This window comes from Mirounga angustirostris, unplaced genomic scaffold, assembly GCF_029215605.1.
Source record: "Mirounga angustirostris isolate CCGP_5_RB_7025 unplaced genomic scaffold, mMirAng1.0.hap1 SCAF_5, whole genome shotgun sequence".
Taxonomy (NCBI): domain Eukaryota; kingdom Metazoa; phylum Chordata; class Mammalia; order Carnivora; family Phocidae; genus Mirounga; species Mirounga angustirostris.
In genome coordinates, this window is record NW_026991713.1 from 128969804 (window position 1) to 128994985 (window position 25182).

At 40.4% G+C, this 25182-nt stretch overlaps 1 protein-coding gene across 4 annotated transcripts in view; it reads left to right on the forward strand.

The window, feature by feature from the left end:
- Positions 1-25182, forward strand: part of USP6NL (USP6 N-terminal like) — a 186998-nt gene that overhangs the window by 157384 nt on the left and 4432 nt on the right. The window lies entirely within an intron of this gene.

Consider the following 25182-nt stretch of genomic DNA (forward strand, 5'->3'; position numbering starts at 1 on the left):
ATGATTCATTGTTTGTGCATAACACCCAGTGCTCCATGCAGAACATGCCCTCTTTAATAGCCATCACCAGGCTAACCCATCCTCCCACCCCCCTCCCCTCTAGGACCCTCAGTTTGTTTTTCAGAGTCCATTGGCTCTCATGGTTCATCTCCCCCTCCGATTTCCCCCCCTTCATTCTTCCCCTCCTACCATCTTCTTCTTTTTTTTTTTCTTAACATATATTGCATTATTTGTTTCAGAGGTACAGATCTGTGATTCAACAGTCTTGCACAATTCATAGCGCTCACCATAGCACATACCCTCCCCAGTGTCTATCACCCAGCCACCCCATCCCTCTCACCCCACCCTCCACTCCAGCAACCCTCAGTTTGTTTCCTGAGATTAAGAATTGCTCATATCAGTGAGGTCATATGATACATGTCTTTCTCTGATTGACTTATTTCGCTCAGCATAACACCCTCCAGTTCCATCCACATCGTTGCAAATGGCAAGATCTCGTTCCTTTTGATGGCTGCATAATATTCCATTGTATATATATACCACATCTTCTTTATCCATTCATCTGTCGATGGACATCTTGGCTCTTTCCACAGTTTGGCTATTGTGGACATTGCTGCTATAAACATCAGGGTGCACGTACCCCTTCGGATCCCTACATTTGTATCTTTGGGGTAAATACCCAGCAGTGCAATTGCTGGATCGTATGGTAGCTCTATTTTCAACTTTTTGAGGAACCTCCATACTGTTTTCCAGAGTGGTTGCACCAGCTTGCATTCCCATCAACAGTGTAGGAGGGTTCCCCTTCTCCGCATCCCCCCCAACATCTTTCGTTTCCTGACTTGTTAATTTTAGCCATTCTGACTGGTGTGAAGTGGTATCTCATTGAGGTTTTGATTTGGTTTCCCTGAAGCCGAGCGATGTTGAGCACTTTTTCATGTGTCTGTTGGCCATTTAGATGTCTTCTTTGGAAAAATGTCTGTTCATGTCTTTTGCCTATTTCTTGAATTGGATCATTTGTTCTTTGGGTGTTGAGTTTGATGAGTTCTTTATAGATTTTGGATACTAGCCCTTTATCTGATATATCATTTGCAAATATCTTCTCACATTCTGTCGGTTGTCTTTTGGTTTTGTTGACTGTTTCTTTTGCTGTGCAAAAGCTTTTTATCTTGATGAAGTCCCAATAGTTCATTTCTTGCCCTTGCTTTGCTTGCCTTTGGCGATGTTTCTAGGAAGAAGTTGCTTCGGCTGAGGTCAAAGAGGTTGCTGCCTGTGTTCTCCTTCAGGATTTTGATGGACTCCTGTCTCACATTGAGGTCTTTCAACCATTTGGGTCTATTTTTGTGTGTGGTGTAAGGAAATGGTCCAGTTTCATTCTTCTGCATGTGGCTGTCCAATTTTCCCAACACCATTTGTTGAAGAGACTGTCTTTTTTCCATTGGACATTCTTTCCTGCTTTGTCGAAGATTAGTTGACCATAGAGTTGAGGGTCCATTTTTGGGCTCTCTGTCCTGTTCCATTGATCTGTGGGTCTGTTTTTATGCCAGTACCATACTGTCTTGATGATGACAGCTTTGCAATAGAGCTGGAAGTCTGGAATTGTGATGCCGCCAGCTTTGCTTTTCTTTTTCAACATTCCTCTTGCTCTTAGGGGTCTTTTCTGGTTCCATACAAATTTTAGGATTATTTGTTCCATTTCTTTGAAAAAAGTGGATGGTATTTTGATGGGGATTGCATTGAATGTGTAGATTGCTGTAGGTAGCATTGACATCTTCACAATATTTGTTCTTCCGATCCATGAGCATGGAACGTTTTTCCATTTCTTTGTGTCTTCCTCAATTTCTTTCATGAGTATTTTCTAGTTTTCTGAGTATAGATCCTTTGCCTCTTTGGTTAGATTTATTCCTAGGTATCTTATGGTTTTGGGTGCAATTGTAAATGGGATCAACTCCTTAATTTCTCTTTCTTCTGTCTTGTTGGTGTATAGGAATGCCACTGATTTCTGTGCATTGATTTTATATCCTGCCACTTGACTGAATTCCTGTATGAGTTCTAGCAGTTTTGGGGTGGAGTCTTTTGGGTTTTCCACATAAAGTATCATATCATCTGCAAAGAGTGAGAATTTGACTTCTTTGCCGATTTGGATGCCTTTGATTTCTTTTTGTTGTCTGATTGCTGTGGCTAGGACTTCCAATACTATGTTGAATAGCAGTGGTGATAGTGGACATCCCTGCCGCGTTCCTGACCTTAGGGGGAAAGCTCTCAGTTTTTCCCCATTGAGAATGATATTTGCTGTAGGTTTTTCATAGATGGCTTTTATGATACTGAGGTATGTTCCCTCTATCCCTATACTCTGAAGAGTTTTGATCAAGAAAGGATGCTGTACTTGTCAAGTGCTTTTTCTGCATCTATTGAGAGGATCATATGATTCTTGTTCTTTCTTTTGTTAATGTATTGTATCACGTTGATTGATTTGCGGATGTTGAACCAACCTTGCAGCCCAGGGATAAATCCCACTTTGTCGTGCTGAATAATCCTTTTAATGTACTGTTGGATCCTATTGGCTAGTATTTTGGTGAGAATTTTTGCATCCATGTTCATCAGGGATATTGGTCTGTAATTCTCCTTTTTGAGGTGGTCTTTGTCTGGTTTTGGGATCAAGGTAATGGTGGCCTCATAAAATGAGTTTGGAAGTTTTCCTTCCATTTCTAATTTTTGGAACAGTTTCAGAAGAATAGGTATTAATTCTTCTTTAAATGTTTGGTAGAATTCCCCTGGGAAGCCATCTGGCCCTGTGCTCTTGTTTGTTGGGAGATTTTTGATGACTGCTTCAATTTCCTTAGTGATTATAGGTCTGTTCAGGTTTTCTATTTCTTCCTGGTTCAGTTTTGGTAGTTGATACATCTCTAGGAATGCATCCATTTCTTCCAGGTTATCTAATTTGCTGGCATGTAGTTGCTCATAATATGTTCTTATAATTGTTTGTATTTCTTTGGTGTTGGTTGTGATCTCTCCTCTTTCATTCATGATTTTGTTGATTTGGGTCATTTCTCTTTTCTTTTTGAGAAGTCCGGCCAGCGGTTTATCACTCTTGTTAATTTTCAAAGAACCAGCTCCTAGTTTCGTTGATCTGTTCTACTGTTCTTTTGGTTTCTATTTCATTGATTTCTGCTCTGATCTTTATTATTTCTCTTCTCCTGCTGTGTTTAGGCTTTATTTGCTGTTCTTTGTCCAGCTCCTTTAGGTGTAGGGTTAGGTTGTGTACTTGAGACCATTCTTGTTTCTTGAGAAAGGCTTGTATTGCTATATACTTTCCTCTTAGGACTGCCTTTGCTGCATCCCAAAGATTTTGAACAGTTGTGTTTTCATTTTCATTGGTTTCCATGAATTTTTTAAATTCTTCTTTAATTTCCTGGTTGACCCATTCATTCTTTAGTAGGATGCTCTTTAGCCTCCATGTATTTGAGTTCTTTCCGACTTTCCTCTTGTGAGTTCTAGTTTCAAAGCATTGTGGTCTGAAAATAGGCAAGGAATGATCCCAATCTTTTGGAACTGGCTGAGACCTGATTTGTGACCTAGGATGTGATCTATTCTGGAGAACGTTCCATGGGCACTAGAGAAAAATGTGTATTCTGTTGCTTTGGGATGGAATGTTCTGAATATGTCTGTGAAGTCCATTTGGTCCAGTGTGTCATTTAAAGTCTTTATTTCCTTGTTGATCTTTTGCTTAGATGATCTGTCCATTTCAGTGAGGGGGGTGTTAAAGTCCCCCACTATTATTGTATTGTTGTCGATGTGTTTCTTTGCTTTTGTTATTAATTGCCTTATATAATTGGCTGCTCCCATGTTAGGGGCATAGATATTTACAATTGTTAGATCTTCTTGTTGGATAGACCCTTTAAGTACGATATAGTGTCCTTCCTCATCTCTTATTACAGTCTTTGGTTTAAAATCTAATTTGTCTGATAGAAGGATTGCCACCCTAGCTTTCTTTTGGTGTCCATTAGCATGGTAAATGGTTTTCCACCCCCTCACTTTCAATCTGGGGGTGTCTTTGGGTGTAAAATGAGTCTCTTGCAGACAGCATATTGATGGGTCTTGTTTTTTAATCCAATCTGAAAGCCTGTGTCTTTTGATTGGGGCATTTAGCCCATTTACATTCAGGGTAACTATTGAAAGATAGGAATTTAGTGCCATTGTATTGCCTGTAAGGTGACTGTTACTGTATATTGTCTGTGTTCCTTTCTGTTCTATGTTGCTTTTAGGCTCTCTCTTTGCTTAGAGGACCCCTTTCAAGATTTCTTGTAGGGCTGGTTTTGTGTTTGCAAATTCCTTTAGTTTTTGTTTGTCCTGGAAGTTTTTTATCTCTCCTTCTATTTTCAATGATAGCCTAGCTGGATATAGTATTCTTGGCTGCATATTTTTCTCATTTAGTGCTCTGAATATATCCTGCCAGTCCTTTCTGGCCTGCCAGGTCTCTGTGGATAGGTCTGTTGCCAATCTAATGTTTCTACCCTTGTAGGTTACATATCTCTTCTCCCGAGCTGCTTTCAGATTTTCTCTATGTCTCTGAGACTCGTAAGTTTTACTATTAGATGTTGGGGTGTTGACCTATTTTTCCTGATTTTGAGAGGGGTTCTCTGTGCCTCCTGGATTTTGATGCCTGTTTCCTTCCCCAAATTAGGGAAGTTCTCTGCTATAATTTGCTCCATTATACCTTCTGCCCCCCTCTCTCTTTCTTCTTCTTCTGGGATCCCAATTATTCTAATGTTGTTTCGTCTTATGGTATCGCTTATCTCTCGAATCCTGCCCTCGTGATCCAGTAGTTGTTTATCTCTCTTTTTCTCAGCTTCTTTATTTTGCATCATTTGGTCTTCTGTATCACTGATTCTTTCTTCTGCTTCATTTATCCTAGAGGTTAGCACCCCCATTTTTGACTGCACCTCATGAATAGCCTTTTTGATTTCAACTTGGTTAGATTTTAGTTCTTTTATTTCTCCAGAAAGAATTTCTTTAATAACTTCCATGCTTTTTTCAAGCCCAGCTAGTATCTTTAAAGTCATGATTCTGAACTCTAGATCTGACATCATACTAATGTCCGCATTGAGTAGGTCCCTGGCAGTCGGTACTACCTCTTGTTCTTTTTGTTGAGGTGATTTTTTCCGTCTTGTCATTTTGTCCAGAGGAGAATAGATGAATGAGAGAACAAAATGCTAACAGGGTAACAATGTCCCCAGAAAATATACTCTAAACAAATCAGAAAAGACATGAGGTCAGGGGAAAAGAAAGGGAAAGAAAGAAAAAAGAAAAAAATAAAGGTAAAAACAAAAACAGAGCAAAGCAAAAAGAAAAACAGAGTATGATCAAATATGATCAGGCTGGTGCATAGATCAGTGCCACACACTAGATTTTGGTTGTCTTTTGGTCTGTTAGAAGAAAGTGCCTCCCAAATTTTAAAGAAAGAAAACTTATATATGTACAAAAATAAGGGTTGGTATGATGAAGGGATGGAATATGACTGTAAAGATGAAAAGTATAAAAAATTTCATAAAAGGAATTGATAAGAAGTTGTTTGAAAAAAGAAGAGGATTTAAAAAAAAAGAAAAAAAAGGGGAGAGAATGTGATCAGGCAGGAGAGTAGAACAAAGCCATACACTAGAGTTTTAGGGTATATTTTGATCTGTTAGAAGAAACCGTATCTCAAAATTTTAAAGAGAGAACAACTTATATATATATGCCAAAAATAAGGGTAACTACTATGAATGGATAGAATATGACTCTCAAAATGAAAAATAAAAATGTTTTTTAAAAAAGGGATTGATAAGATGTTGGTTGAAAAAGGGAAAAAGAAAAATTAAAAAAAAAAAAAAAGTTAAAAAAAATTAGCTTTGAAAGACTAAAGAATTATGGTAAAAAAGCCATGGATTCTATGTGAAGTATTCCCCTAGCGCTGGAGTTCTGCCCTTTTCATTGATAGGTAAACTTGGTCTTGGCTGGCTGTTCTTGCTGATCTTCTGGGGGAGGGGCCTGTTGCCATGGTTCCCAAATGTCTTTGCCGGAGGCGGAATTGCCCCGCCCTTGCCAGTCCAGGCTAAGTAATCTGCTTGGGTTTGCTCTCAGGAGCTTTTGTTCCCTGCAAGCTGTCCATTCGGCTTTGGAGGCCGAGAATGAAAATGGCGCCTCCCAGTCTCTGCCCTAGAGGAGCTGAGAACTCGGGGCCCAGCTCCTCACTGAGCCCCCAGAGAAAAGCAGTCAATCACTCCCATCTCCCCGGTCTCTGGCCGCACTCCGCGCTCACCCGGCCTGTGACTGAGCGTTTCTATCTCTGACACCTGGACTCGGTGTGGAGACTCCAAACCCAGCAGATCCCTGCAGTGCGCTCCTGTGCCGCTCCTCCCAGGGGAGGAAAGGGAGTCTCCCCGGATCTGCCGCTTGTTGGGTCCCTGCTGGAGGAGCAGTGGCCCAACTGTGCCGCGGATCACAGTTTTTGGCAATCCTGACCTGAGACCCCACGCCTCAGCTCTGTCTCTGCAGCCGGCTTCCCTGCTCCGATACCTGGGAGTTCTGCTGTACTCAGGCACCCCCAGTCTTTCTGTGACCCCAAGGGTCCTGAGACCACACTGTCCCACGAGGGTTCCACCCCCAGCTTACCCACTGGAGCGACGTCCCTCAGCGGAGCCGACTTCTAAAATTTCCGATTTTGTGCTCTGCGGCTCTATCACTTGCCAGAAGCGGCAGACGGAAGCCCCCTCCCCCGCCGTCTATCCTCCCGAATATTGCCTCGGATTCACTTCTCCGCATGTCCTACCTTCCAGAAAGTGGTCGGTTTTCTGTTCAGAGAGGTGTTGCTATTCTTTTCTTCGATCTTCTGTTGAGTTTGTAGGTGTTCAGAATGGTGTGATCCCTATCCAGCTGAATTCCTGAAACCAGATGAAATCCAGGTCTCCTACTCCTCCTCCACATTAGGTTTTAATCCGAGGATACCTTTTATATGACAAGTTGCTTCTCTCTTCCTGCTTTCAAGATTCTGTCTTTTGAAAGTTTGATTGTAATGTGTCTCAGTGTGGGTTTGAGTTCATTTTATTTGGAGTTCTTTAAACTTCTCAGATGTTTATATTCATGTCCTTAATCAAATTTGGGAAGTTTTCAGCCATTATTTTGTCAAGTATTTTTTCTGCCCTGTCCCCCTCTCCTTCTGGGACTCCCATAATGCATATGTTTGTCTGCATGATGGTTTCCACAGTCCCTTAGGCTCTGTTCACTTTTCTTCCATCTTTCTTCTTTCTGTTCTTCAGACTTGATAATTTCCATTGTCCTGTCTTAAAGTTGGCTGACTATTTCTTCTACTGCTTAAATCTGCCTTTGAATGCTCTAGTGATTATTTAATTTCATTTATTGTATTTTTCAGCTCCAAAATTTCTGATCTCTTTTTATGTGTTCTCTTTATTCATGTTATCATTTTGCTTATACATGATTTTCTTAACTTTATCCACATCTTCCTTTAGTTCTTTGAGCTTCTTTAAGACATTTATTTTAAAGTTTTTGTCTAGTTTATCTACCATTGGTCTTTTTCAGGGACAGTGTCTGTTGATTTATTTTTTTCCTTTGAATAAGCCATGCTTTCCTGTTTCTTTGTATCTCGTGATTTTTTTGTTGAAAACTGGGCACTTGTATACAATGATGTGGTAACTCTGGAGCTTTCTCCCTTTTCCCCAGGTTTGCTGTTTTTTTGTTGTTTTGTTTGTTTGTTTTATTATTGTAGGTTGTGTCTGTGCCAAGGATCAGCCTGAAGTGTAAACTTAAGTTCTTCTCAGAACCTTTTCTGAAACTTTCCCTGCACATGAATAGTCACTTTCTAATTTTACCCATATATGTAGTAGTTTTCGAATGTCCTAGTCTTTAATATCTGCTTCCCAGAAGGGGGAAAAAGTAAAGAGGAGAAAAAAGGGACTGGCCCTTTAAAGTCCCTGAAAGTCGCCTAGAGGGGCTTGCAACAGTGGGGGGAGGTGCAACAGAAGTGGCCTCCACCTCTTTGTCTACAAGTCTCTGATGGAAGCAGCTATCAGCAGCCAGAGCACAGCTCTCCAGTATGTGGAGGACGAGTTCTTTTTGCCCATCCTGGTTCTCCAAGCTGCATGCACACTGCTCCAGGAACAGTGTGAAGCTGGCCTGCCCTGTGGCCGGGGGTGGGTATGGGCAGTGTCTACAGTGCTGAGAGCTGAAGTTGACCAATATTAACTGCAGTTTACCATTCAAGCCTTTTCTTGGCAATTACAAGCTTTCAGTAGACACCAGAGTTCCAGAGTAGTTCTATAGACAGATCCTAGGTGGGGAGACAGATTCCTGGCGCTTTTTATTCTGCCATCTTCCTAGAATCCTCTTCTTTTCAATGTATTTCTTTCTTTTTTTTTTTTTTTTTTAAGATTTTATTTATTTATTTGAGAGAGAGAGAATGAGAGGGAAGAGGGTCAGAGGGAGAAGCAGACCCCCCGCTGAGCAGGGAGCCTGGTATGGGACTTGATCCCGGGACTCCAGGATCATGACCTGAGCCGAAGGCAGTCGCCTAACCAACTGAGCCACCCAGGTGCCCCTTTTCAATGTATCTCTAATGTTATGGAGCAAGTTTGATTCCCTCACATTTTCTAAGATTCTAGAGTATAGAGTTATCAACAAATAATAGTGTTTTTTCTTCCTTTTAAATATTTATGCTTCTTACTTATTTTTCATCTCAAGAAGGTACCAAACTTACTGTTTTTTCCAAATTAAAAAAAAAAGTGGATGTTGAGTTGTTTTTTTTTTTTAATGGTTTTTAGGTACAAATGAGTTAATCTTTTTATTTTTTTCTTTTTAAAACCTTTTAGTATGGTGAATTTTATTAATGTATTTTCTAATTGTGAACCATCATTACACTTCTTGGATAAATTTCACTTAGTTGTGATAAATTATTCTGGTAAAGTACTCATGATTTATACTTGCTAATATTTTACTTAACTTTTTTGTTCTTGTTATTCCTGTGTGGATTGCAATTGACTAAAACTTCTGTGTATTATCAGGTTATTCTAGCATCATACTTTGGAAAGTTTCTTCTTCCTTTGTGTTCTGGAAAATTTTATGTAGTATTAAAATTGTCCCTTAACTGTTCAAAATACACTTATGAAACTGTCCTAGTCTGATATGCTTGTTTTATGGGGAATCACTCTTTGATAACTTTATCCTTTCCTGGTTATTGGTTATTGTTTTGTTACTTGTTTTGTCTTCCGAGGTCAGGGTGCATCATCTATTTTTTCTTAGAAAGTTGTTCACTTCAGTTTCTAAATTTATTTGTATAAAGTTTTACAAAAAGCTTTTCAAACATACACAAAAGAGTGTTAAAGACCCCCCCCCCATGTATCCATCACACAGCTTACTGAATAATTTTTAAGTGAAAATAAAGACCTCATGATATTTCACCCTAAATACTTTAGTCTCTATGTCTAAGAAACAAGGACTTTCTCCTGGCTAAGCACAGTGCCATTATCAAACCTCATAAAAATAACAATATAATTCTCAAATATGATCTAATACCAATTCCATATTAAAAGTTTTCCAGTTATACCCAAAACTGTCTTAGCTGTTTTTCCTCCACCAGGTTTTAGCCAGGGACCCACTTTGTTTATATGCCTGTTAGGTCTCTTAATGTGCAACAGCATCTCCCTCTCCCTTGCTTCTCACCCCTGCCTTTTATTTTACTCCTTTGTCAGTGATGTTTCCCATTGCCTCAGAGAATGAATGTCACCTATTTTGGAGTAGTCTGAATTTTCTTTCCAGTAGTCATTTAACTGGTTCCTGTAGCCTCTATATTTCCTATCAGCTTAGAAGTTAGATGTAGAGGTTTAGTTAGATTCAGATGAAATAGGAGGCAAATAATGACTAGTTTTATTACTATCAGTGATACTTCTTGATCCCTGGCTAAAAGGTAGTGAAAACCAGATCTCTTTCTTTTAAAAATAAAAGATTTTTTTAATTGCAAGAACTTTTCAATTAGCAAGTGATCTGTGGCATAATGTTTTGACACTTTACAGGTATCCACTTTCCTTTTAATCTTTCCCCTGATGGTTTTAGCTTCCATTAATAATCCTTGCCGAAAACAAATTATTTCATTACAGATTGTAAAGTAGTTATTTTCAAATTCCATTATTTCTTTTACATTTATCAACAGATTGTCTTCTGTAACAGAGTTTTCTCTCCTTCATCAACAGGGGCTCTTTAGTTACCCTAAGATGTATTTCCTACTGAAAAGACAGAATAAATGCTTAATTTTTTCTTTTACCAATTTTCAGAGTTAGGAGTTGATGTTCTTGATTATCTCCAGTGGCAGAGAGTGAGCTTTTGTTTTGGCTTTCTCACTGTGAATCCATGGAATTTGATATATTCTTAATATTTCAATCAGATATAATTATTACTGTTTTAATGTTCACATTGTTCTCACGTGGGATCTCCCTTAAACTGATTTCTGTGTTCTTCTGACTCAACACTATTTGTCTTTAAATACTTCCTTTTATGTGCAACAAGGTATTTCTGGCTTACCCTAAAAATCCCCTATTGCTCAGATTTATTACACAAATAATTTATGAATATATCCTCATAAGAACTCTAAACAATCTTTGCAGTATGTTGAGTGAAGTATGAAGGCTTTCCATTACTTCAGGTTGGGGAATATTCTTTGAGTCCTTTTCCGTTGCTTTTACATATAAACTTGTGTTGAAAGCACTTATATTTACATAAATGTACACAGCTTTTTTGTAACTTTTATCAACAAATGTTTCCTTCTCTTCCTAATTTGCTGTTTATATTCTTGTTTGTGTTGTTAGTCTTCGTTTGTTAGGAGTATATCAAACCTTTCCTTTATGTCGCTTATCTGATTTCCAGCCATTTGTGCTCTGTCTTACGTTATTTCTGTTTTATTAATTCTATCATGCCTTTCTTTTTGACCGCTGCTGTAGTAAAAATGTACAAAGTAGTTAGAAAGTTTCAGCTCTCCATCTCTTAATGTAACTCAACTCTGAAGACCCCAGTTTAAATAAACTGTATGTCAAGTTGACAAAGCATTAAACTGACTCCCATTGTTTCCTGCATACCCCGTTGGCTCACGATCTTGAGGTGGAACTATCCCTTGGTTCTCCTCAGCTATCTATCTTCTATTCGCAGGAGGCCGTCTGGCAAAGATGTTATCAGTTAGGGAAGTCACTCTGGTTAGAAAGCCCATGTTGATCCACGGTGACTGCCCATTCAGCCCAGCTCTAGCTTATGACCATATGACCTTGAAGAATCAGGAGCATATTTTTCTTAGAATAATTGAGAGAGCCATTTTAATTTTTATCTTTTATTTTAGGTATCAGAAAACATGAAACTTAAGGAACCTTGTTAAGAAAGGAAAGCATTTTGTTGCTTTTAGCTGTGGTGCATGTCCTTTTTCATCCTAGGGAAATTGGGATTTTTTATTTTGTCTCTTTACAGCAAAACTTTGCTGGCTTGAGGATTGCCTTTTCTCTTTTGTATGGTTTTTTTGTAATGGTAACCAAAATTTTGACTGGAATGGGGGAAGAAAATGTTCATTTTCCCATTTTTCCTGCGTATTTCCTATCATGGTAAAATGTTCAACTTTACCCCATCTTCTTAGTCTCCAAAACCTCCCCGTTACCCCCTCCTACTAGCACTCCATCCAGTGACAGTCCGTTTAGATGTTCAGACACCAAGTTCTGTGTTTCTTTCGATTCCTCCTCTCCAGCCTCACTCCCGGGGCTGCGTCGTCTGCACTGGAAGCCCTGACTCCTGTGTTGCTCACCTCCTTGTCTTGCCAGAGTCATCTGGTGAAACGGCCAGCCCTTCAAGGGGCACTTCTGTGCTCAAGGGAAAAGATCCAGGCCCCTTAGTTTGACCTAAGATACTCTCCTGGTCTGCCGTCTGCTTGTTTTCCTATTTCCATCCTTCCTACCTCCCCAGACACTTTTAATATAATAACAATAACGGCAAACTTTTGAGTCTTATAAGATAGCCTTCTTGCAAAATGCTTTCTTTACATACACGTGTCACTTAATTTTTTTCAACAGCCCTTTGGAATAAGATTATTGACTCAGGTTTGTTAATATCCTTGAGGACAGTTTTTGGTGCACAGAATTATTGAGGTTTCTAAAATTAGTATTTGATTTCTTATAGTTACAAATCCCGAAACCTAGTTCTTCTTTAGTTTGTTATTTCAGCTTATAGAAGTCAGTGGGAAAATTTGCCATTCTCTTTTAAAGGGCACGTTAATGTTTGGTTAATGTTTGGTTCCATTTAAAAATGAACTCCTACAAACATTTTTTTTTTTTTAAGATTTTTATTTATTTATTGAGAGAGAGAGAATGATAGAGAGAGAGCATGAGAGGGTGGAGGGTCAGAGGGAGAAGCAGACTCCCTGCCGAGCAGGGAGCCCCATGCGGGACTCGATCCCGGGACTCCAAGATCATGACCTGAGCTGAAGGCAGTCGCTTAACCAACTAAGCCACCCAGGCGCCCCTCCTACAAACATTTTAAATTGCATTTATAAATTTAATATATGCAGTTCCTTAAACATCAACTTTTAGATTTAAAAACAAAACCTTGCCTAGTTCTTAAATAACTTCTAAATGTGATAAATTTAAGAATTTGCTGAACCTTGAGTCCCTTAAAAATTAGTTACACTACTATTTATAAATTTCAAATCATAAGTTCAAATCAGTGACTTAATTGGCATGAAAAAGCAACTTGGCCAAATTCTCTTAATGTAAATATATGAAATACTAAATATGGAGAGATTCCTTAATGCAAAAAATACAGAATTAATCCTGTGTTTAATTCTCTTCAGTTTTTCTATGCTTAATTCTAGATCTTTATGAATGAAAAAATGAATTTCAAATACATTTGAAAGGTACTTTGTTTGTCAGTTGAAATATAAGCCCGGACTCCAACTGAATTTTCTCGTCAGTGACTGAACTTCCACTTTTTATTGTCACTGGGTCCATGCCCCTCAGATGGCTTAGCCACATAGTCCAGACACTGCAGATCCCGCTTGCACATCACCTAATTCTTTGTTCTCCTTGAGGAAGTCCGCAGCTTTCCACCCAGGAGGTTTGGACTTTTGCATTTTTTTGCCTTTTACTTTCACCTTTTACCTTTAAAGATCTTTGAACATGATGGAGTCCTGTGTTCCTTTGTTTTTTATCTGGAAGGACCGTAAACCTTTTTTTTTTTTTTTAAGATTGTTTTTACACGCACGAGAGAGAGAGAGAGGGCGTGTGCACGGGGGCGGTGGGGGGCAAAGGGAGAAGCAGGCTCCCTACTGAGCAAGGAGCCCGATGCGGGACTCAATCCCAGAACCCTGGGATCATGACCTGAGCCGAAGGCAGACGGTTCACCGACTGAGCCACCCTGGCCCCATGGAAGGACCATAAATCTTATATTAAGAGACATTATTTTAATTTGGAATAGTTTTCATGCTCGTTCTGCCATCAGTAGTAGTAATAGTAGCTTATAGATGAGGAAACTCGGGCTTTGAGGTTAAGCACTGCCCAAGGTCCCTCCCCGGTGACCAGGCCTGATTGCCAGACCAGTACCATACCTTACGGCAGACTGGCTGCTGCCCCTCAGGGTCCGCTGCCATGTCGTGCACTCCCATTTTATTGCCTTGGGATATGCTTCTCCCCCAAGGACACCCTGAACAATTCTCCAGGTGCCTCTGTCCTCTTCCATTCTGTTTTAGTTTTCACAACTTGGCTTACGCATCATCTTCTCCTTCTGAAGCCTTGTCAGCTAGTCGCAGCCTCCCAAATCACGGAACTCAGACCCCTGGGGTTTTGTACATGATGTGTACCCAGTGCATGCTCACAGTGCTTTGCTGCTCATGTTCACTTGAAGTCTGTGTTGGACAGTGAGTTCTTGAGGACAGTGACATGTCTTCATGTGACCAGCACCTACTTCAGTGCCTGGCATATAACAAGCATTCAATCAGTATTTTTTCTTTTTGTTTTTTTTTTAAAGATTTTTTATTGATTTATTTGACAGAGAGAGAGACAGCGAGAGAGGGAACACAAGCAGGGGGAGTGGGAGAGGGAGAAGCAGACTCCCCACTGAGCAAGGAGCCCGATGCGGGGCTCGATCCCAGGACCCTGGGATCGTGACCCGAGCTGAAGGCAGCCACTTAACCGACTGAGCCACCCAGACACCCTCAATCAGTATTTTTTAATGAACTCATGAAGTTTTAATCTATTTTTTAGATAATAAAGACTACCATCTACAAAAGGTTAGCTAGTATGAGGCAGTTTTTGAGGTAATGGAACTATTTTGTATCCTGATTACATACACACACACAAAGGAGTCAACTGTATTGTCAGTTAAAAAAAATAAAAACTATCCCACTTTTTGAGGGTTTAGGTGGGTTTTCACTTTTATTTGTTTATTATAATAGAATTTGATATTATATGTGCTGAACAGTTTATATATATACACATATATGTGTGTGTGTGTGTATATATATATATGAATTGAAACACTAGGAAACACAAAGTGCAGATTTAAAAAATTAAGTTATTTCAGGGGTGCCTGGGTGGCACAGTCAGTTGAGTGTCTGACTCTTGGTTTCGGCTCAGGTTAGCTCTCTGCTATGGACTGAATGTCGGGGTCATGAGATCAAACCCTGCATGGGGCTCTGTGCTCAGCGGGGAGTCTGCTTGAGATTTTCTCTCCCTTTCCCTCTGCTCCCCCCACGCTCATGTGCTCTTGCTCTCTCTAAAATAAATACATAATCTTAAAATTATTTCACAAACATCTATTGAATTTATGTGGTATTATATAGATTTATAAATGTGTTTAAATAATTCTCTCTGCTTCCCCCGTCTTTCAAGTTTTGTCTGATGAGAAAAAAAGTCAAGCCTGTGAACTAACTATGATAATTAAAGAACACATTTTTTTTTTTTTACTATCATAGCTGTAAATACAGCAAACTATTTCACTATAGAAAGGAGGTTTGTTGAAGGTTATAATAATCCTTGAATTGTATATATTTATGGCTAATAGTACATTAAACAGAAATAAAGCCATTTGATTTTTCAGATATAAACTTGAAATCGCTGATTTTTGTGACCGTATTTTCAAACTCAGTTGGACTTAATATTTGGTCTGGAAAGGAGTAAGATGGCTCCCAGAATAATTTTCCTGACAACAGCCCCTGCCATTTCTTACTGAAAACTGTTTAGAACAGTCAGAGTACATATATTCTGTCGTTGAAATTTAAAAGTAGGATCTTCCTCACAAGAGAGAGCACTTAGAGCACTTTGCTGTAATTCTGTGTCTCTCTTGTTGGGTGCATAAAGCTGGTAATACCTTCTGAGACATTTGACCTATAAGGTTTGTAGTTTAGTGTAGTGTCCACGGGGTGGCAGCAGAGACCTGAGTAAGATCAAAGATGGACAAACCTGAGGGGATTTGAAGGATTCTCCAGTTTTGGGGTTTTTTTGGGTTTTTTTGGGTTTTTTTTTTAGGGATGGCTAGAGTAATCTTTTTATTGGCTTTCTTTTTTTTTTTTTTTTAAGAAAAAAATGTTTAAAAAAAACCCCACCTAATAAACTCTTTTGCCTTTATTAAAATATATCAAGTTGGCACTGGCATAAAAATACCACTTTTGATGGAACCCTAGTAAAAATATCATTAATGTGGTATTTTCACAAAGGTGTCCCTGTTATATATGATAGGAATTGTGGTGCTTTCCTACCCGTTAAGAGTAGGGCAGTAATTCTTTTAGACACCCCTGTTTTCAAGGGGAAGAAGAGAATTAAATAATAGGCATGGAGTTTATAGTGGGGTGAGCACAAACAGTATTGTGGCTACTGAAGAGTTCAGAATGAAGTATGGAAAATAAATATTAATATATATTGCCGGTGTATAGCCATTTGTTTTGACATCAGTTATGTTCCAATCTTACAGTCACCCTTGATTGCTTGGGCGAAAGGAGATAGGTAAACCAAGCAAAGCCAAGTTCAGCAGTGTTCGTGTGTATGTGTGTGGGGGGGTTCCAGTAGGGTAGGATGGGTCTAAGGATTGTACAAGAATGTTTAATGCTTCTTTAGATCACTTTTGTGGGAAAAGGGCAAAGAATATTATTAGCTTATGAAAGTATTATGGGTGATGGCATTTGTCCTTCCTGAGGGGTCTACACAGTCTGTCTTCAGCTCAGTGAGGTTGAATAATTCATCTTCAGGAAAGCATTGCCTTTATCACAAAGTCAAGTAGAGTTTTCTTCCAGATTTCATAATTACCAAGCTCGGATTGCCCTGGCATAGGGTCCTTGAGTTTGGGTACTACCTTTGGAGTGGAGTGGCCTCTGCCTTGCCCAGTTTTTGTGAAACTCCAGCAAGTCCCCGCTCAGACACGAGTGTCTCTAGGAAGGGAGATGCTGCTCCGCTCCTCCGTTCCCTGTGGCCACCTCCACTTTCTGCTCTTGTGCTCTCCTTCCTTCTCTTTCTCCTCCTCCTTGTCATTCACCTCCCCTCTCTCCCCCGCTTTCTCTCCTCACCTCTTCTTTGCCCCCTTTCTTCTCTGGTCACTTCTTTCTGCCCCTTCTCATACCCCCTGCCCTTGAGAGAGACAACCCTTTTCCGCAGCCGGCGTTGCTCCCAGGGCCAAGGACCTGCGCTGAGATGCGGGCCACATGTGTATGTTTGATCGCTGTTGGGTTACTGAGAATTCGACACCAGTTAGAGATGTTTGGTCAGTTATGGGGGTAACTCGAACATGGCCTACCGTGTCCTCAGTCAGCAGGTATTTATGGAAAGTAGATGCTGATGCCAGGATCCTGAGCCATGTCAGTTCCACCTGTTGATCTTTAGCACCTCCCAGGGCACAGATCACTATGGAAAGGAGGGATGACCAGACACTGTTGTAAATGAAGCAAATCCCAGTCTGCAGGCTGGCCCTGGCACCTGTGAATATCCTGGCCCTCCATAGTCTCACGTGTGTTATTATCTTTAAAATTGGGATGAATTGGGTTTTTGAAGTCCCTATATTTTAGAAGGCTCTTTCTTATATCTCTGTCTACTGCCTCTTTCAAATTGTTTTTACGTTCTTCTATGCTTATTGAAAATCTCTTTGGGGGCAGAGAGGCCGTATCCTTTAAATGTCTTTGTACATTTGAGGTATTCACCCTATACCTCCTACCCGGCCCTAGTACCTAATGAGAGATTGCCATTTAGAAATTAATTAAATGCAGTGTCACTTTGCACTGGATTTTTTTCCCCTCTAAACCCTGCTACATCTAGTTTCTTAGCTGGTAGATCTTAGGTATTTATAACCATTATGTTTCTGTGCTGTTTGTATGGACAGTGTGTCAGTACTCTACTCATATTAATTACATACGAATGAATAGACATTTTGTCACCACCTCACTTGTAATTCCATTACTATCTTAGATACTAGAGTTTGGGATCTGAAAGAAGTCACTTTAAGTAGGTTATTGTCTACTAGGGGAAAGGGACCTGTGTTTTGAGCTACCATGAAGGAGCTTGGAGATGCTACTTTCCTGGTATTTTAGAACAGTCACAGAATTTTTTCCCCAGTATGGATTTGAGCCTCTTGCCCATTCAGTAAATAACATGTTAAAGTTTTCTTTTAATTCTATGATGTGTAGATGCGCAGAACATTAATGTCCCTTCCTTAGAAAACTTGCTGTATTGACTTGAATATAAAGCGGTGTTAAATGTAAGGTGAAGGGGCGCCTGGGTGGCTCAGTCAGTTAAGCGTCTGCCTTCGGCTCAGGTCATGATCCCAGGGTTCTGGGATCGAGGCCCGCATCGGGCTCTCTGCTCAGCTCGAAGCCTGTTTCTCCCTCTCCTTCTGCCTGCTGCTCCCCCTGCTTGTGCTCTCTCTCTCTCTGCCAAATAAGTAAATAAAAATTTTTTTTAAAGATTTTATTTATTTATTTGACAGAGAGACACAGCAAGAGAGGGAACATAAGCAGGGGGAGTGGGAGAGGGAGAAGCAGGCTTCCTGCTGAGCAGGGAACCCGATGCGGGGCTTGAACCCAGGACCCTGGGATCATGACCTGAGCCAAAGGCAGACGCTTAACAACTGAGCCAGCCAGGCGCCCCTAAAGAAATAAAATCTTAAAAAAAAATAAATGAAGGTGAATACTTTTCTTACCCTTTATATTGAAAAATTAAATCTCCCATGAATGTATGTATGTCACATACCTTTCCATTTTGTTTCATGCATGAATTACCACCTTGGTCTCTCCATTACCTTTTTCTCAATCTTCTTATTCCTTCTCTTGAGAAATATATGCCTTATATCTGTAATCCCACATTTTTACTCTGTGTCCTCTTAGTCTTTACCAATATGTGCTTTTTATATAACTAAAGGATTTCAGGGTGGAAGTCTACAGATACTAGAATACAGCCTTATTTTCTCCAGAGATGTTCCATTTTCTCTCACGGTCCTTTTTCCTCTCCACTTTCTTCCTTCTACCTCCCCCAAGTTTTTTGTTTGTTTGTTTAGTCTTTCCCCTGGATTGGTCCCTTACTAACACTTTCTACTCTGGTTCAGTTAGTCCAAACCTGGAATCTTGCTTAAATTCTGGGTTACACACTTACAAAGATGCCCTCTCGTGTCCGTCATTGTCAATAAGTCAGTCTACCTGAATGTCTATGGAAAATGCTATGGAAGCCAACCCTAGATTGACTGTCCCTAGCAATACCGTGGCGACCACAACACAGAAAATGACATATGGGAATCTGCGAAGTAATGGAACTCTCATTACTGTGGATCTGTTACTGCCTGTGTCTACCTTCCACATTTGTTTTGTTCAGTTGTCTTTTTGATGTGGTTATGTAAAATAAATTTTAATTACTATAGTTGATTTCATTACATGTCAACATTGAAAATATGCTAGGAACATAAAAGCAGATGATTATAAATACTGAAATATGTGATTTTTAACTAGCAGAAAAAGGCAATCCATAAAATTAGTGTTTAGTACAGCAACTCAGTTTTGAGATTGAGGATGTAGACTCTAGGGTAATATCTTCATTCAGGCTGCTGTAATAGAAATACCACAGATTGGGGGCTTTAACAACAGAGGAATATTTTCTCATAATTCTGGAGGCTGGGAAGTCCAAGATCAAAGTGTTGGCAAGGTTGGTTTCTTCCCTCCTTGGCTTTAGCTGGGTGTCTTCCTATGTGGTCTTCCCTCTATACCTGTCTGTGATTGTACATCTCTTCTTAGAAGGACGTCAGCCATATTGGATAAGAGGCCCACTCCAGTGTCCTCGTTTAACCTTAATTACCTCTATAAAAGGCTTATCTCCAAATGCTGTCATATTCTGCGGGATTGGGGGTTAGGGCTTCAAAACATGAGTTCTGAGGGGACACAATTCAGCCCTTACAATGAGGTAATTTTTAGGCACAGACTTTGCTGAAGAAGGGAAAACACAAATCTGTCTTCTGGTGAATTATCCCCACCTCTAGTGCCCAGTCCACCTCAGAGGACGCAGAGCACGCAGCTCTCCACTAGGGCAAACACGCTAGGCACGGCCCGCCGCCTCACACATGTGACGCAGGCTCAGACTCTCCCTCCCTCCAAGTGTCACCTGTCTGCGATATTTGGGAAGGTGTGACGACAGAAGGAGAAGGGCTGTCCCCCACCTGGCCCAGAGCCCCCTGTCTGACCGCTACTTCTCCAGCAGGGTGCCGCCCCTGCTCTGCCAGGGGCCACTCCTCACTCCACTGTTGACCACAGCTGGGACGACCCCGTGGGCTGCAGTCCTCGGTGCAATATGGCTGCTTTCCTAGAAGCCTTTGCGGAGGGGGTGGTATCATACCTCTCTTTGTGGCCCCATCCACTGCCCCACTCTGAAGAGAGGTGAGGGCACTAATCCCATCATGAGATGTAGAGACCCTTATGACCTAATTACCTCCCAAGCCCCATCTCCAAATACCATATTACATTGGGGAATTCCAGTATATGAATTTTTTTTGTGGGGCGGGGCAGGGGAGACACAAACATTCAGTCCATAGCAGAGAGCTGACCTTGGAAAAACCTAATTACAAGTGAATCTGGCTTTCATGGGTTGTGAATCGATACAGATGGAAACACTGAAGATAGGATATGTGCATCCACAGTGCAGGCTGAGAAACATTTGCAGCTTTCATGCGTAGACTGATGTTCTGGGGAGGCCCCATGCATGCGCGTTGCAGCACCAGTTCTTTTTGAAGTCTGGTGTTGTTGTTGTTGTTGTTGTTGTTGTGTAATACTGCTCTGGAGAATGTGTGGAACATTTTCGGTTATTGCCCATGAACTGCAGTGCTGGTGGCTCTGGGTGCCTGCTGCCGAAAGCCACTGGAGTGGTGGAGGAGTGGAGCAGCTTAAAGGGCTCAGCGGGAGAGTCTCTACAACTAATCCAATTTTGTCCTGTAGCAGCACATCTCGCAGGCAGGAATTAACCACTCTCTGGGCACCACTGCTTTCCTTTTCTTCTTGATGGTTATGTTTTTCATCAGGCTCCCACTCACCCACCTGGAAAGGGCGTCGTGGTGATTGGCTGATATTTTTATCTGATGGAATATCAACCAGCCATTGAATTAGCCACTCAGGTTACTGCTTTGTGCCCTTAGAAAATTGTCCTAGTGGGGACCAAGAGGAAATTCGTAAGTTCAGTTTTTCTTTTATATAGGTCTTTATATCTTCTTGATAATTTGTTTGTTGGTATCATCTGCCTACAGGGAAGAAGGAATTCCTGTATTTATCTGGGACACAATGGATAACTACTTGTAGAGCTGGTGAAAGCTTTTTTGGGGCCACAGATTTTAATTTTATTTTTGTTGATAGTTTTTTAACCCGATAGGCTAAATAACTCCTTGTGAATATTCTCGACTCGTGCTGCATTTGAGTCCCCTTTTTACTTTGATTCTAGCTGTTTCCTATGAGGCTAGTCAGACACTGAACTGGAATTGCCTCAGACTATTTCACAGACAGCATTCATAAACACGGACAACTTTCAGAGGTTGGGTTATCACTTAAAATATTGTGTCCACATACTGTAAAATGCCTTTTTTATAAAAAGATATGAGAACAGGGACACCTGGGTGGCTCAGTTGGTTAAGCATCTGCCTTCGGCTCAGGTCACGATCCCAGGGTCCTGGGATTGAGCCCCGCGTCTGGCTCCTTGCTCAGCGGGGAGTCTGCTTCTCCCTCTCCCTCTGCTGCTCCCTCCGCTTTTGTGCTGTCTCTCTTTCAAATAAATAAAATCTTAAAAAAAAAAAAAAGATACGAAAGCAATATTGGTTGCACCCTCTGTCACTGAGCAGTATCGAGTGCCGTCTTTAATCCCGGAGGCCCTTTGCTCTGCTCATCCCTCACAGCCCACACCTAGCACATGAGCAAGTGTGTGGACCCGACCTTACAGTGTATGTGAGAAGCAGCCCCTTCTCATGAGTTCCATCCAGAGGGCTCTGGAATCAGCTCTGGGTTTGAACTGTGCATCTGCCACTTTCCAGCTGGAGCCCCTATGCAGGTTCACTGGTGCCTTGGTTTCCTCTGTAGAACGAGAGTCACAGTGGTGGCCTAAGTTATATGCCTGTTGCTAAATGCTGTGTGTACAGCTTTTTGAGCGGTGGCTGACACGTGGTAAGTGCGTAATGAATATTAGTTATTACTGTTACTGTTATCAACAGTAATTATTACGTAATCAAAGTCCAACCCACCAAGGTGAACTTGGTAAGATAGGTATCAGATGATGTTTCTGTCTTGCTGAAAAGCCCTCCGTGAGTTGCAGTTAACTCGGAAGGAAATTCAGAGTCCGTACTGTAGTCTTCAAAGCCCTGTGTGATGTGATTCTTGTGTTCCTCCAGGCTCATCCCCGGCTGTTCTCTTCCTGTCTCCCCCTCAAGGCACAGGATGCCTTTGTTCCTGCCAGAACTCTGCCGTGTTCGGTCCTGCCCCACCCCAGATCACTTTGTCTCCTCCTGATGCTAGCTGTCTTCCTAGCTCTGCACAGCCAGCCATATACGCTCCGTGGGGACAGGGGCTTCAGCCTTTGTGTCCTCTCTGGATGGCCAGCACCCTGAGCAGTGCCTGGTACATAGTGTTTGCTCGATACGTATGTATTAATGGTACATGAACAAAACAAACTAATTGCCAGTTCACTGTGTGTGCTTTCACATGTGCTTCAAAAATATCTCTGGAGTTTAATGAATGTGGCATAAAAGGCAGAACTGGAATGAAAACACGGGTCCTGGTTCCCATTCAGCATCTGCCACGACCGATCTCACGGCTCTCTGAGACTCTGCTTCCCACTCTAGAATACAGGCAGAACTAGGTCTTGAACCCTCGGACTCTGAGCAGTTGCCCAGCTGAGGGAAGAGGACACAGGGTGACTGTCCACTTTCATCAGAGCAGCTGTGTTTACATTTTCTTTATATATTGGGGCTTCATATGAAATTCGGTTTGAAAAAAAAAAAAGAGTCTGCTTTTAAAAAGTTTAAGAGCTACTGGATTAGAAGAGCACAAAGGTTGGGGCACCTGGGTGGCTCAGTCAGTTGAGCAACCAACTGTCGATCTCAGCTCAGGTCTTGATCTCAGGGTCGTGGGCTCAAACCCTGCATTGGGCTCCACGCCCAGCCTAGCGTGGAGCCTGCTTAAAAAAAGGAAAAGAAAAAAGATAGGAGCACAAAGGTCATTTTTAGCCTAATAATTCTGATTCCAGTAGCTTAACTCTTTAAAGGATATTGTTTCTTCATCATTTTCTGTTCTCTAACCCCCCCAAAAGAAAAATTCACTGAATATTTTTTTTAAATATCTTAGAAGTAGGATATGTGGGTAAATAACAAAATTATCATCCATCAAGACTGTGAGCTACATGAAAATAAAGACAATGTCTGTTTGCTCATGTCTCGTGGACGCATCACTTAGCACAGTGCCTAAAGCCGAGCTCAGTAAATATTGTAGATGGATGCGTGGGTAGATATATGAAGAGAGCAACAACATATTGTTAAGTGAGAATACATTATTTTGTAATATAAACCATGGAATGTTTACAAATGAAGTCTGTTGTTTTTTCAAGAGGATATTTATTGGATATCTACATTATAATCATTTTAATTTTTTAAAACTCTTTTAAAGTTTTGTTCTTTAATTCCAGTAGAGTTAGCATACAGTGCTATATTAGTTTCAGGTGTACAATATAGTGATTCAACAGTTATATATTACTCAGTGCTCATCATGATGAATGTGCTCTTAATCCCCTTCACACATCCTCCACCCACCTCCCCTCTGGTAACCATCGGTTTGTTCTCTGTAGTTAAGAGTCTGTTTTGGTTTGTCTGTCTGTCTCTCTCTCTTTTTTTTTTTCCTTTGCTGCTTTGTTTTCTTAAATTCCACATGTTAGTGAAATCACATGGTATTTGTCTTTCTCTGACTTACTTCATTTGGCATCATACTCTAGCTCCATCCATGTTGTTATATATGGCAAGATTTTATTTTTTATGATTAATATTCCATTATGTATGTATATTACCACATGTTCTTTATGCATCTATCAGTGGACATTTGGACTGCTTCCATATCTTGGCTATTGTAAGTAATGCTGCAGTAAACATATGGGTGCATGTATCCCTTTGAATTAGTGGTTTTATATTCTTTGGGTAAATACCCAGTAGTGCAATTACTGGATCTTAGGGTCGTTCTACTTTTAACTTTTTGAGGAACCTCCAATACTGTCTTCCACAGTGGCTGTACCAGTTTGTATTCCCACCAACAGTGCACGAGGGCTCCTTTTTTTCCCCCACATCCTTGCCAACACTTACTATTCATTGTGTTTCATTTTAGCTATTCTGACAGGTGTGAGGTGTTATGTCATTGTAGTTTTGATTTGCATTTCCTTGATGATGTGTGATGTTAAACATCTTTTCATGTGTCTTTTGGCCATCTGGATGTCTTCTTTGGAGAAATGTCTGTTCATGTCTTCTGCCTATTTTTAAATTGGATGATTTCTTTTTGGTGTTGAGTTGAATAAGTTCTTTATATATTTTGGATACTAGGTCTTTATCTGATATGTCATTTGCAAATATCTTCTCCCATTCCGTAGGTTACCCTTTAGTTTTGTTGATTGTTTCCTTTGCTGTGCAGAAGCTTTTTATTTTGAGGTAGTCCCAATAGTTTAGTTTTGCTTTTGTTTCCTGTATCTGAGCAGACATACCTAGAAAAATGTTACTACGGCTGATGTTAGAGACATTACTTCCTGTGCTCTCTTCTAGGATTTTTATGGTTTTAGGTCTCACATTTAGGTATTTAATCCATTTTGAGTTTATTTTTGTGGTGTAAGAAAATGGTCCAGTTTCATTCTTTTGTATATAGTTGTCCAGTTTTCCCAGCACCAGTTGTTGAAGAGACTGTCTTTTTCCCATTGCATATGCTTTTCTGCTTTGTTGAAGACTAATTGACCATCTAATTGTAGGTTTACTTCTCAGCTCTCTATTCTGTTCCATTGGTCTGTGTGTCTGTTTTTGTGCCACTACCATACTGTCTTGATCACTACAGCTTTGTAATAGGACTTGAAGTCTGGAATTGTGATACCTCGAGTTTTTTGGTTTTTGGTTTTTTTTTTTTTCAAGATTGCTTTGGCTCTTCAGGGTCTTTTGTGGTTCCATTTTAGAATTGTTTGTTCTAGTTCTGTGAAAAATGCTGTTAGTATTTTGATAGGAATTACACTAAATGTGTAGATTGCTTTGGGTAGTATAAACATTTTAACAATATTTGTTGTTCCAGTCCATGAACATGGAGTATCTTTCCATTTCTTTGTGTCATCTTCAATTTCTTTCATCAGTGTTTTATAGTTTTAAGAGTACAGGTCTTTCACCCCTTTGATTAAATTTATTCCTAAGTATTCTTTTCGGTGCAATTGTAAATGGGATTATTTTCTTAATTCTCTTTCTGCTGCTTCATTATTAGTGTATAGAAGTGCAACAGATTTCTGTACATTGATTTTTGTATCCTGTGACTTTACTGAATTCATTTTAGTAGCTTTTTGGTGGAGTGTTAAGGGTTTTCTATATATAGTACAAGTCATCTGCAAATAGTGACAGTTTTACTTCTTCCTTGCCAATTTGGATGCCTTTTATTCCTTTTTCTTGTCTGATTCCTGT